This window comes from Mauremys mutica, chromosome 1, assembly GCF_020497125.1.
Source record: "Mauremys mutica isolate MM-2020 ecotype Southern chromosome 1, ASM2049712v1, whole genome shotgun sequence".
NCBI classification, from domain to species: domain Eukaryota; kingdom Metazoa; phylum Chordata; order Testudines; family Geoemydidae; genus Mauremys; species Mauremys mutica.
In genome coordinates, this window is record NC_059072.1 from 216071440 (window position 1) to 216085487 (window position 14048).

The window sequence follows — 14048 nt, forward strand, 5'->3', positions numbered from 1 at the left end:
ATACAAAGGTTATGCAAGTACTAAAATCATTACCATGGGATTTTTCTCACCCCTTATTTTTACAAATGCTCTTTCATTGTATGTTTTATTTGAAGTACATGGAGGTTTTTTAAGTTTTGCTGTTATAAAAAGAAAAAAATCTATTGCAAATATAAAATTTGTGAGCTACTTAAAGTACTCGTTCTATAATAAACAGTCTACTTCTGAAAGAAAGAAAAATACTTATGTGCTGCAGACTAATTTCTAGGTTTTTTTCAGTTGACATTTTTTATTATATAAACCAGTTCCCTAACACTTATAGCATGTTTTTTATTCCTCAGTTTATGCTGTTACTTTGGATTTTTCTTGCTAAATCCAATTATTAGATTTAATCCTCCAAACACTTATATTATTGCATAAATTTGTGCTCATAGTTCCACAGAAGTTTTTGTGTTTTAACTAATTGGTTGCATTTTTTTTAATGTTAAAACTTTAGTTTTGGTTTATAATAATTTTAAAAGAATTGTCCCGGTAATTAAAGATAACGGCATTGTATAAATACTTCGCTTTTTTCATAGTACATATTCTGTGTAGTTCAAGAAGCAGTATGGCTTTTTATAACATGTGAAAGAAGCATCTTCCTGGGCTCATCTAAACATTGCAAATATCTTGGAATAGGCTTGTGTCTGTTTTTTCTGCCTTTGCCCTTGTCTAAAATGCAGTGCTAAAGACAAATGACCTACATGAAATTACTTAGTAAATGCAAGAGAGACAGTAAGTATCATATACTGCTTTTCCGCTATTACCCTTTCAGAATGTGAAGGGGCAATATTTAGGTAATCATACTTAAATGTTGGTGTGCATTAAACTTCTGATTACATCTTAAGTGAGAGTGGTTATTCATATGTTGTTAAAATACCCTTGTGCCTTGTACTGGAGCAATGCTAATGTGATGCCTTAATAGCAAAAGTTGTTGAGTTATATGACATCTCACTTAATGAGGAACATGCCACACATCATTGACTACAGAGTCAATGATTTAGGATAAAGAATTCACCATGGTGTACGCAGCTGATAATGTTAAAGACATTAATATTATTTTCATGTTCTAAACATGGAGACTTATTTCATTGAGTTCTCTATGGAACATTAGTACTCAAAAGGGAGCAGCTGATCTAAGCATCATTCTGAAATCCAAGCTCAGATTTTATTTGAGCAATTTGAATTTCTGCTCAGAATTCTGTTCTATATAGATTCTTATATTGTCCTTATCACCACAGTATGTGTATGCCTTACAGTAGTATATTAAGTAATGTGACTGATATCAGTCATGTGTGGTTTGTTCTTTCTGTCATCTTCACAGAGATATAGGTCTGTGTGAAGAAGGTAGTGTTTTGTTTTGATAGGGTTTTATTTGGGGGGAGGGGGTAATACGCATGTTACTATATGTTTGTCTTAGAGAAGGCACAGTGGAAGAAGTGCACCTTGTACTTGAAGTGAAAGTCTGTGAATTAGTGGTGGTCCTTAGTTCCTGTGGGAGTGTGTGTCATCATTGGACTGGCCCCCCAAAAAGCAGAAGGGTAGAAAATGTGCTATGTTGCATTTCCATTTTTTATTTGTAATTTACATAAATTTCCACTTCTATATAAACTTTAAGCATTGAGTATAATCTGCTGTTAGATCAGTCTGTGGAGGAAAAAGTTTAGCTTAGAGCTTAGTATAGAAGCGGTCAAGCCAAGACAGGCAGAACCTGCCTTCATTCATTCACGTTTGAGTAGGCCTTGAGGAGTACCTTTTGCTAAAGTCTCACTCTCACTTGGATTTATAGATGTGACTGTAAGTTTGAGATTAGCTATGTTGTCTAATGACTAATGCTGAAGTTTAGTGCAAAGACACTAGAAAGTATAGAGAATATGATTAAACAGGGTTCAGAACTGAACTGACTGAAAGCTTTAAACTAGGAATTTGGGGGAGATGGTTGGGAGATGTCCAGGTAATCTCCACGCAGGAATTAACATTGAGAGAGAAGAAAACAAAGTAAGAAAGGATATAGCCATGGGTAGGGTAGTGTAGATACCAGTCTAATAGGTGATACTGGTGGTAGAATGTCTGTTCCTAATCAGGTAAATGTCAGTGAAGCCAAACGGCAAAAATTAAGATGTTTGTACACTAATGCGAGGAGCCTAGGAAACAAAATGTCGGAACTAGAGCTACTGGTGCAGGAAGTGAAACCGGATATTATAGGGATAACAGAAACATGGTGGAATAGTAGTCATGACTGGAGTACAGGTATTGAAGGCTATAGACAGAAATAAAAGCAAAGGTGGTGGAGTAGCATTGTATATCAATGATGAAGTAAACTGTAAAGAAATAAGAAGTGATAGAATGGATAAGACAGAGTATGTGTGGGCAAAAATCACATTGGGAAAGAAAGCTACTAGAGCCTCCCCTGAGAATAGTGCTTGGGGTGTGCTACAGACCGACGGGATCTGATTTGGATATAGAGACCTCTTTAATGTTTTTAATGAAGTAAACACTAATGGGAATTGTGTGATCATGGGGAGACTTTAACTTCCCAGATATAGACTGGAGGAGAAGTGCTAGTAATAGTAATAGTAATAGGGCCCAGATTTTTCTGGATGTGATAGCTGATGGATTCCTTCACCAAGTAGTTGAAGAACCAACAGGAAGGGATGCCATTTTAGATTTGGTTTTGGTGAGTAGTGAGGACCTCATAGAAGAAATGGTTGTAGGGGACAACCTTGGTTCGAGTGATCATGAGCTAATTCAGTTCAAACTAGATGGAAGGATAAACAAAAATAGATCTGGGACTAGAGTATTTGATTTCAAAAGGGCTAACTTTAAAGAATTAAGGAAATTAGTTAGGGGAGTGGATTGGACTGAAGAACTTGTGGATCTGAAGGCAGAGGAGGCTTGGAATTACTTCAAGTCAAAGTTGCAGAAACTATCAGAAGCCTGCATCCCAAGAAAAGGGAAAAAATCATAGCAGGAGTTGTATACCAAGCTAGATGAGCAAGCAACTCAGAGAGGTGATTAATAAAAAGCAGAAAGCCTACAAGGAGTGGAAGATGGGAGGGATTAGCAAAGAAAGCTACCTTATTGAGGTCAGAACATGTAGGGATAAAGTGAGAAAGGCCAAAAGCCATGTAGAGCTTTACTTTAGTAGTAAAGTAAAATAATTTGTAAAGATGTCAGCAAAACAGTTGTCTGCCAAACTCACATTGTTTCCTCTATTCTGGACCCACAAAAACTATTTCCTTCTACAACTAAATACCTCTGTGCCTGGTGGTTGAGAAATACTAAATTAGGTGTTCAGTAAATGCCCTCTTCCCAGGAGCAGATTGAATCTGAGACTCTGCCCAGCCCAATTGCCATATATGGCAATCACATCATTGGGAGCAATGATAGGGGACTTGCTGAACATGCTATCCTAATAAAGGAAGTTATTTCCAAGATGTTTGCTCTCAGTTTTACACAGAAGAATTATTACAGGGAACTTAGTCTCAAGTTAGTGGTTTTTCCCTGGCTAATAGAGCAAAGACCTGAAACTGGAAAAAGCAAATGGCAATGTAGTCTAAAAATTTCCAACCCCATCTTTTGCAGTGTGGGGGAATAGAAAGTGTCCCTAGGACTCTGCAGTAGTATAATGACTTGTACCAGATTTCCTCCATTCTCTGATGGGTTGTGCATACCCACATGAAGGAAAGGATGGTCCTGAGAATTGAATGAACTCTCCTGTTTACCATGATCCCAGGAATCCCACAACTCACCTCTTTAGAGAAGATTTAGATTGTGTGGGAAGAAAGGAAGGAGCATTTCCACAGTTGGCCAAATTTGAAATTAACATATACACATGTTGTAGATGTAATTCTTGTAAATCTTCAATGACTAGGAAAACAAACGACATACCCTGTCAGATGAAATTCGGATGTTAACCAATTAGTTTTGTGATTATGAATTCCATGATCCAAATTTTAAAGAATGGGTTCCTAAAATTAAGAGTCTTGATGTGTCCTTAGTCACCTAATAAGCACTTAGGTACCTACAATGGTTATTTAACACTTACATACAGTTCTAAGCCCTAACTTTATGCATTTATATAAGAATATGTGTCCAGTTTTAATTATATCGGGTTTATTGCATATGTTCCCAAAGATAACTGTATAGTAGGTCCAACAATAATTATAAATTAATTTGCATTCTGCTGTAGAGAACAGACATTGTTAGCTATTTTGCTATGTAATTACTACATTTTTCAAGTAAAATTATCTCCAGTTCTATACTACCATATTGATATATACCATAGCCAAAAAATAAATAGGTGTCATGATTAACATGTTCCTTTCTGGGTGTCATCATAAACAGTATTGTTTTACTACCAGTCACACACTCTGTGAGGCTGTCCTTTTGTGTGTCTCTGTTTCTCTCTTTCTGGTTCCCTTCCTGACTTCGATTCAATTTCAAAAAGGAATTTCATGGATATTACATTTGAGAAGTACCCTAAGTACTTATAGTGCTCTGTTGTTAATTAGCACAGGTCTACACAGAGCATCTAGATAAGTAGCAACTGAACTATACGTGATCAGTTCTATTGCATTGAATGGCTAAATATTTCAATCTAAACTGTTACTTTGAAATAAGTAAACCAGAAGATAAAGTGAGCACAATCGTTGAAAGCCTAATGATTTATGCATACTGAAGTGGTAGTTACAGGCCTTTAACATTAAAAAACCCAAAACACCAGGAAATCTTGGCACACTACATGCTGCAATTCAGTAGATGCACATAATCATATAAAAAAGTAAATATTGCACAAGCATGCAGAAACTCCTTCTTCTGCCATCTGTGCACTTGTGCATGTATTGTTTATTTTTGGAATACACCAGGTTCTTAAAAATAATAATAGTCACAGTTAAAGCTACAACTCTGTATTCTCACTGACAGTTTTGGTAAGGGAGTTCAAATTATGCAAAAGGCTCAGTACATTTGCAATTAATGTAACACACTAGCATTTATATTCAATTAGTTCATACAAAACCAAGGAATAACAAAAGTGCATGATTACTCCTGCATCATGTCAACATCTTACCATATTAGTCAACATCCGTGTCAGAGCCCATAGACTTGTATAGCCTCTTTTCTCTGGCAGGTCCTGATCGAATCTGTTCAGAAAATTGCATGATTATGCAGCCGGCCACAATTGGACTCTCTGTTGGAACTGCTAATGGAGAAGAGTGGTTGAAAGAAAGCCACATTGGCCTCTCCTTCTCAGAACCACCACTGCGTCTACTGAGGCTGGTTGCCTAGTTTTCAGTTATTGGCAACTATTGGGTATTATAGTTTGTTCTCCTGCATAACAATTTATTCCTGTTACCTGATGGTTCTTCCTTTTTTTTATATCCTTAAATTTTGGCATGATCGTTCCTTTCTTTTTTATGGTGATAGATTTTCAGAATCAGGCTTTTAATTTGTAAATGCAATATTTAAAAACCCAAAGTTGCTGTTCTACCGTGGGCTTTAAGCAAAAAATTAAACAAAAAAAGATTGATTCCAACAGTTTTTAATTTAACTGAATCCCTCTGCTGTTCACAGTGTTTAATGAACTGTGATTCATTAAGTTTATTGTATTTGTTGTGCAAGTTAGTGCTCAAACTCAGGCCAGGAAATCATTCACACCTGTGAATTACAGTATGTGTATTTTGAAAAGTAACCTAAATTATTAGTGGCTTATTTTAAATTCAAGTGGTGTCAGGGCATACATCTGCACTGTCCCAAAGCAGCATGTACTAGTACACAGCTCATTTATTTGACTCCTTATGGATTTGTCCTGCTTTTCAGCACTTATTAATTTTGACTGTGGCCATCTAATCTCTTTTGCGTGTGACGTAATCTCTGCCTGCATCTTGGATTTCTATAAATCAGTAAAGTAAAATCCCAAATTAAGTAAATACATGGCATGGGGGTGGTGGGGGTTGGAGGGCACGGCATGGCCCTACCTGGAATAGCAGAGGCAAGACGTGCCCTCCCTTACCAGTGGCACAAGTGTTCCTCTCCCAATTCTGAAATCGCCAAAGGATTCCCTGCCCTTGAGAGCTGCAGAGGCACTAGTAACCTCTTCAACCCTCATTTCCCTGGCCATTTAATCATTTTTGTTGCTCTTAGAACGTCTTAGAATTTTCTGGCATCTTTCCGGTGTTGAGGTGACCAGAACTGTTTGCTGTATTGTTGGCACAGTCTCTCAGTGCTGTTCATGGTGATGCATGTCTGAATACCATAAGCAGCCCACAATCACATTGTCTTTTAAGCCATTATTTTGCAATGCAAGTTCACATCAGTTTGTTGTCTACTATTAACTGCTTTATGGAACTATTTTTGACAAAACATCTGCTTTCTATTAACCTAGGTTTTGGCTTATTTTTCCCCAGATTAGGTTCCATTATTGTTATTTTACTGAGACATTAATCATTGCTAACTAAATAGTTTTCCTTTATTCAATAAATACTACAGTCAGAGACTCCAGTTATATTTCCTTGTCATTCTGTGTAGTTACATTTAATCAAACAATAAAGTTCCTGGTTCTGTTACTCATGTTCAAGAATTTTTGTCTCAGTTCTCTCCTCTGTTTGCTAAATGTTGTAGTAGAAGCATTGTGGATTTCCAATGGCTTTGCAGGGATTTTTTGCATGGGGGGAAAAAAAAAAGATTGAGTTCTCTTGAATCTCCCGTCTCTAATTCAAAGTAGGAGCAGTTTTACATATTTTCAGCTATTGCACTGATTCTCTACCTTGTGATATCAATGTTGCAAGGCTCTCTTCATTTGGTTCATTTAGCTTTTAAAAGTGATTTTTAGTTATAGAAATACTGGACTGAATATCCCAAAAAGTCCTCTTCTCATACAAGCAGTACTCACAGCAATATTAAATCAGATCCTTTAATCTGATAAGTGCCTCTTTGTTTATTTTTGTTTTGTTGATCTGGCAACTGAATGTCTTTATCCTCAGAACAGAACATAGGCAGTTTAAGTTCCCTCACTCATAGTGACATCATTTTAATGCAACAATAGACTTTGAAGTCCAAGGCACAAGATGCAGTCTAAACAAGACAACATAGACAGGGAGCTCTGGGAGCAGAGAGAACAGAATAAGGGTGGATTTAAAAATGAAACCTTGAGAGTCTTTAGGATTAGAGTGCTGGAATGGACTGATGGACTAGAATAAAAAATGGGAGGAAAAAAGCATTGAGATGATTGTGGCAGAAGTGAATGCCAGGAGGCATCACGGCTGGCATTACCGGTGTAGTGAATAGGATAGAAGATGTGTCTTGGTCCTGTTCAAGATCCATTTAACCTTTGACCTCTTTTTTTCTAAGACTGCAAACAGGTGTCAATTAAGTAGATTTTTTTTTCTTACAATCTATTCTACTGTTCTTTCTGGTCTTTTCTCTAATGTGCTTGTTCTCTTCAGTTCTGTGTTCTTAGGTCATGCTTTATATTTTGCCAGCAGAGCAATTTTTAAAAGGAAGATAGAGCAGTCTCCATGGAATGTCCCACAACACTTTTATCTCTACCATGTTGGGCCTGACCTACTGTGATAAGCATTGTTCAATTATGTGCTTTCTAGAGTGACTCTGAGGTTGAACTAAGTAGTTTGGAAAGCTTGAGTTAATTGATGAGGTACTTGAGGAGAAAGAAACAAATATTTGTAATATTGAATACCATATATCATATTTACATGACACCGACACCGACTATTTATTTGGGTGAGTATTGCTTTGGCTTCTGAGCAATCAAGATGCGTTTTGGCTTCTGGAATTAATTGTCATTGGTAAATAGATGAATGGAGACAGCCTTAAGATATTCATTCCTAGTTTACTTTTCTCTTAATATGTGTATACTTATTGATCACTTTGAACAGAGATTCATTTGTACCACAATCAATTGAACCATGTGCATTGCAATTGCTGAATCCATCAGAACAACCATGTGCTAACACTCTGCAGTTGTAACCATTCAGTGTGCACTTGTTACCTTCCTCATCATTTTTGTCCTAGTCTTGCACTTGACCACATCCACCACTCCAATCTCCTTCTCCTGGCCCCTCAGCTCTGTTCCTCATTGTGACATTAAACGGAGAGCTGCCCTACGGGGCAACCAGAGATTTCCCAAGTTTATGCCAGCTTTGTACCACATATTCCCCGACTCAGAAGTTTAGTGGGTATCAGAGATATGAGAATTCATAGATAAGATACATCCTGTCTCATATATCTAACCTAAACCATTTCATTTATTTATTTATTTTTAGCAGAGGCCTATCATGAGGATTGGTTTAGATTGTTAGGGTGTTATAATTTTTGAAGTTATCCTATTTTATTCTAAGATGGGCTTGGGTCTTATTTGCCAGGGACTTCATTCATTTGTTGTATGCCACAAAAACAAGAATTTTTAAAATATTGATTAAAAACTTAAAGGCGGGGGGAATTCACTTAAAGAGAAAGGGACGGATGGGGGAGGGAATTAAAATATTTTAAACTATTGGTAAACCTTCATTTAACTCTCACATTCTCTCCTCTATTCTGCAGCAAATTGTTCTTGTTTGGCAGTCTGTCAGAAGGCTATCAGATGTCCGTGCTGGGAGACAGTTTGGGGTTATAGATTACAGGTCCTTAGATTCTGTTCTAAAAAAGGCCAAAAGGCCAAATTTTCTTTTCGTGCAAATGAGCAAAACTTCATTGAAGTCCACTGAAACCACTTATACAACAGAAACTTTGGCCCAAATGCTTACAAAAGAGGGTGTGGGGTGGGAGTCTAAAGAAATAGAAAAGATAGGTAAATGCAGCTTCTGTTTCTGGGTTGATGTTCAGTTGCTGAAAAACCCACAGGTACAGCAAACAGCTGTACTTTAAGCTTGCTTAAATTTTCACAACAAAGTATTTTTAAGAGTAGATTTCTCCTAGATGGTTAAGCAACACTCTTATTGGAAAACAAAAAAAATGTGGAAAAGAAGTAGGAATAATAAGGCGGTGTGGAATCTGACATGTTTGGGTAGGGACTAGCAGACCATTAGATTCACATGTCAGGAATTATTTAAAATATAGCCAGGAAAGTGGTGATTTCATTAGTTCCTTTTCATCATTTAATCAAAGGACTGCAAGGGGCCTTAAGAGGTCTTCTAGTCCAGATCCTTGCACTCAAGGCAGGACTAAATATTATCTGGACAGGTATTTGTCTAACCTGCTCTTAAAATCTTCCAATGATGGAGATTCCACAACCTCCCTAGGCAAGTTATTCCAGTGCTTAACCATCCTGACAGCTAGGAAGTTTTTCCTGATGTCCAACCTAAACCATCCTTGCTGCAATTTAAGCCCATTGCTTCTTGTCCTATCCTCAGAGATTAGCAAGAACAATTTTTCTTCCTCCTCCTTGTAGCAACTTTTTATGTACTTGAAAACTATTATTGTGTGCCCCCCCCAGTCTTCTCCTCTCCAGACTAAACAAACTTAGTTCTTTCAGTCTTTCCTCATAGGTCGTGTTTTCTAGACTTTTAATCATTTTTATTGCTCTTCTCTGGGCTGTCTTGAATTTGTCCACATATTTTCTGAAATGTGGCACCCATAACTAGACACAATACTTTAGTTGAGGCCTCATCAGCGTGGAATAGAGCAGAAGAATTACTTCTTGTGTCTTGCTTACCACACTCCTGTTAATACATCCCAGAACGAAGTTTCCTTTTTTTTTTTTTTTTTTTTTGCAACAGTGTTACACTGTTGACTCATATTTAGCTTGTGATCTGCTATGACCCCTAGATCCTGTTCCGCAGTACTCTATCCTAGACAGTTATTTCCCATTATGTATGTCTGCAACTGATTGTTCCTTCTTAGGTGAAATACTTTGCATTTGTCCTTATTGAATTTCATCCTATTTACTTCAGACCATTTCTCCAGTTTGTCCAGATCGGTTTGAATTTTAATCCTATCCTCCAAAGCACTTGCAACCCCTCCCAGCTTGGTATTGTTCACAAACTTTATAAGTGTACTCTCCATGCCATTATATAAATCATTGATGAAAATATTGAACAGAACAAGACCCAGAACTGATCCCTGAGGGACACCATTTGATATGTCATTCCATCTTGATTATGAACTACTGATAATACTCTCTGGGAATGGTTTTCCAACCAGTTATGCACTCACCTTATAGTAGCTTCATCTGAGTTTTATTTCCCTAGTTTGTTTATGAGAAGGTCAAGTGAGACAGTGTCAAAAGCCTTACTAAAGTCAAGTTATATCACATCTACCACTCCCCCGCACCATCCACAGGGCTTGTTACCCTGTCAAATAAAGCTATTAAGTTGGTTTCATGTGATATGTTCTTGACAAATCCATGCTGACTTTTATTTATCCCCTTATTATCTTCTACGTGTTTGCAAATTGATTGCTTAATTATTTGCTCCATTATCTTTCCAGGTACTGAAATTAATCTGACTGGTCTATAATTCCCTGGATTGTCTATTTCCCTTAGAGATCGGTGCTATATTTGTCCAGGCCTCTGGAATCTCTCCTGTCTTCCATGACCTTTCAAAGATAAACACTAATGGCTCAGATATTGCCTAGGTTAACTCCTTGAGTATTCTAATATGTATTTCTTCTCGCCCTGGCAACTTGAAGATATCTTGTCTAAGTAATTTTTAACTTTTTCTTTCCCTATTTTAGTCTCAGATCCTGCCTCATTTCCACTGGTGTTCACTATGTTAGATGTCCAATCACTATGAATCTTTTTGGTAAAAACTGCCATTTCCATTTTAACATTTTCTGCTATTGTGTTTCTCACCTCATTGAGTAATGGCCAACCATCTTTGGTCTTCCTCTTGCTTCTAATGTATTTGTAGAATGTTTTCTTGTTACCCTTTATGTCTCTAGCTAGTTTAATCTCATTTTGTGCATTGGCCTTTCTAATTTTATCCCTATATGTTTTTGTTGTTTGTTTATATTCATCCTTCATAATTTGACCTAGTTTCCACTTTTTGTAGGACGCTTTTGAGTTTCAGAACACTGAAGATCTCCTGGTTAAGCCTGGGTGTTCTCTTGCCATACTTCCTTTCTTTCCTACCCAATGGGATAGTTTGTTCTTGTGCCCTTAATAATGTCTTCTTGAAAAACAGCCAGCTCTCTTGAACTGTTTTTCCCTGTAGATTTGCTTCCCATGGGATCTTACCTACCAATTCCCTGAGTTTGCTAAAGTCTGCTTTCTTGAAAGTCATTACCTTTATAGTGCTGTTTTCCCTCCCACTATTCCTTAGAATTGTGAACTCTATCATTTCATTATCACTTTCACCCAAGCTGACTTCCACTTTCATATTCTCAAATAGTTCTTCCCTATTTGTTAAAATCAAATCTAGAACAGCCTCTCCCCTTGTAGCTTTCTCTCCTTTCTGAAATAAAAACATGGTCTCCAATATAGTCCAAGAACTTTTTTTGTATTAATCTGTGCCCTGATGTGTTGTTTTCCCAACAGATGTGTGGTTAGTTGAAGTCCCCCATCACCACCATCATCATGCTTTGGATGATTTCTGTTGTTGTTTAAAAAAAGCCTCATCCACCTCTTCTTCCTGGTTGACACCACCCTTGTTTTTTATCCCTTTTATACTTACTCGGAGACTTTCAACAAGGTTTTTTTTTCCCCCTATTTTCATCTCAACCTCAGTCCAAGTGTATACATTTTTAATATATAAGGCAACACCTTCTTTCTTTTTTCCCTGCCTGTCCTTCCTGAGCAAGTTGTACCCTTCTATAACAATATTCCAGTCATGTGTATTATCCCACCATGTCTCTGTGATGCCAGCTGTTATAGTTGTCTTTATTAACTAGCACTTCTAATTCTTCCTGCTTATTCCCCATACTTCTCACATTAGTATACAGACATCTAAGATACTGATTTGATTTCCCCTCTGTATTCTCTCTTGTCTATAACAGCCTTCCCTTCCCCCCGTCCTCCAGCCCAGATTCTGACCCTTCTCCCAGGTCTCTATGTTGCTCATTTACTAGTGGGCTTTTGAGTTCTGCCCCATCAAACGGTCCCCCCATATGATCATTCTTTCAAGATAAGAAGAAAGAAGACCCAACAGTGTGAATGCCTGGGTACATCATGTGGTGGTGGTAGTAGCTGCTGGCAGATCTGGTGGTGATGCTTCAGACTCCCTCTCACACTTAAAGCTCATCACAGTGCTGAGCTGTTTAAGTGCTCCCTTGAAAAGATGCATCCAAAAGGGGTTCCATCAAAATTGCCCACTCAAAGCAAGTTTCCAGTGTTCCTGAATAGACAGCTACTTTGAAGGACATACTGGTCAGTTAGTAAAACAAGTCTTTATCCTTAACAAGAGCCTTGAAAACCCCTAATGAGTATGGTTTTTTTTCTATTAAAAAGATCAGTTCATATCATTTTTTTCAAAACCATTCTGGTTTTTTTTCCAACAAGTTTATAAAGGATGGAGATTCCACCACCTCCCTAGGTAACCCATTTCAGTGCTTCACCACCCTCGTAGTGAAATAGTTTTTCCTAATATCCAACCTACACCTCCCCCACTGCAACTTGAGACCATTGCTTCTTGTTCTGTCATCTTCCACCACTGAGAACAGCCTAGCTCCATCCTCTTTGGAACCCAACCTTCGGATAGTTGAAGGCTGCTATCAAATCCTCCCTCACCCTTCTTTCCTGCAGACTAAATAATCCCAGTTCCCTCAGCCTCTCCTCGTAGGTCATGTGCCCCAGCCCCCGAATCATTTTTGTTGCTCTCCGCTGGACTGTCACCAGTTTGTCCATATCCTTTCTGTAGTCGAGGGGCCAAAATTGAATGCAATACTTCAGATGTGGCCTCACCAGTGCTGAATAGAAGGGAATAATCACTTCCTGCGATCTCTTACAAATGCTCCTACTAATGCAGCTCAATATGTCGTTAGCCTTCTTGGCAACAAGGGCACACTGTTGACTCATATCCAGCTTTTTGTCCACTACAGAACTGCCGCTTAGCCAGTCGGTCTCCAGCCGGTAGCAGTGCATGGGATTCTTCAATTCTAAGTGCAGGACTCTGAACTTGTCCTGTTGCACCTCATCAGATTTCTTTTGGTCCAATCCTCCAGTTTGTCTAGGTCACTCTGGACCCTATCCCTAGTCTCCAGCATATTTACCTCCCCCCAAGCTTAGTGTCATCCGCAAACTTGCTGAGGGTGCAATCCATTCCATCATCCAGATCATAAATGAAGATGTTGAACAAAACCGGCCCCAGGACTGACCCCTGGGGCACTCCACTTGATACCGGCTGCCAACTAGACATTGAGCCGTTGATCACTACCTGTTGGGCGCAATGATCTAGCCAGCTTTCTATCCACCTTATACTCCATTCATCCAATCCATACTTTTTTTAACTTTCTAGCAAGAATACTGTGGGAGACTGTTTCAAAAGCTTTGTTAAAGCCAAGATACATCATGTCCACCACTTTCCCCATACCCATAGAGTTGGTCAGGCATGACTTGCCTTTGGTGAATCCATGTTGACTGTTCTTGATCACCTTCCTCTCCTCCAAGTGCTTCAGAATGGATTCCCTGATAACCTGGTCCATGATTTTTCCTGGGACTGAAGTGAGGCTGACCAGTCGGTAGTTCCCTGGATTCTCTGTCTTCCCTTTTTTAAAGATGGGCACTATATTTGCCTTTTTCCAATTGTCCAGGACCTCCCCCAATTGCCATGAGTTTTCAAAGATAATGGCCAATGCTCTGAAATCCAACTCCCTCAGGCTCCTCAGATGCATTAGGTTTGGACACATGGACTTGTGCATGTCCAGCTTTTCTAAGTAGTCCTTAACCCAGGGGTCGGCAACCTTTCAGAAGTGCTGTGCCGAGTCTTCAGTTATTCACTCTGATTTAAGGTTCCGCGTGCCAGTAATGCATTCTAACATTTTTAGAAGGTCTCTTTCTATAAGTCTATAATAAATAACTAAACTATTGTTGTATGTAAAGTAAATAAGGTTTTTAAAATGTTTAAGAAGCTTCATTTAAA

The 14048-nt window shown here is 38.3% G+C and overlaps 1 protein-coding gene and 1 long non-coding RNA gene across 16 annotated transcripts in view; one reads left to right on the forward strand and one right to left on the reverse strand.

Moving 5' to 3' along the window:
• LOC123362491 overlaps positions 1–6963 on the reverse strand; it is a 45578-nt gene extending 38615 nt beyond the window's left edge. The window contains exons 1-2 of the long non-coding RNA XR_006576469.1: positions 6785–6963; positions 5090–5162 (exon numbers count right to left, since the gene is read on the reverse strand). This is a non-coding gene — a long non-coding RNA (uncharacterized LOC123362491). The remainder of the gene's footprint in view (positions 1–5089; positions 5163–6784) is intronic.
• DMD (dystrophin) overlaps positions 1–14048 on the forward strand; it is a 2044659-nt gene that overhangs the window by 911532 nt on the left and 1119079 nt on the right. The gene's annotated exons all lie outside the window — the stretch shown is intronic.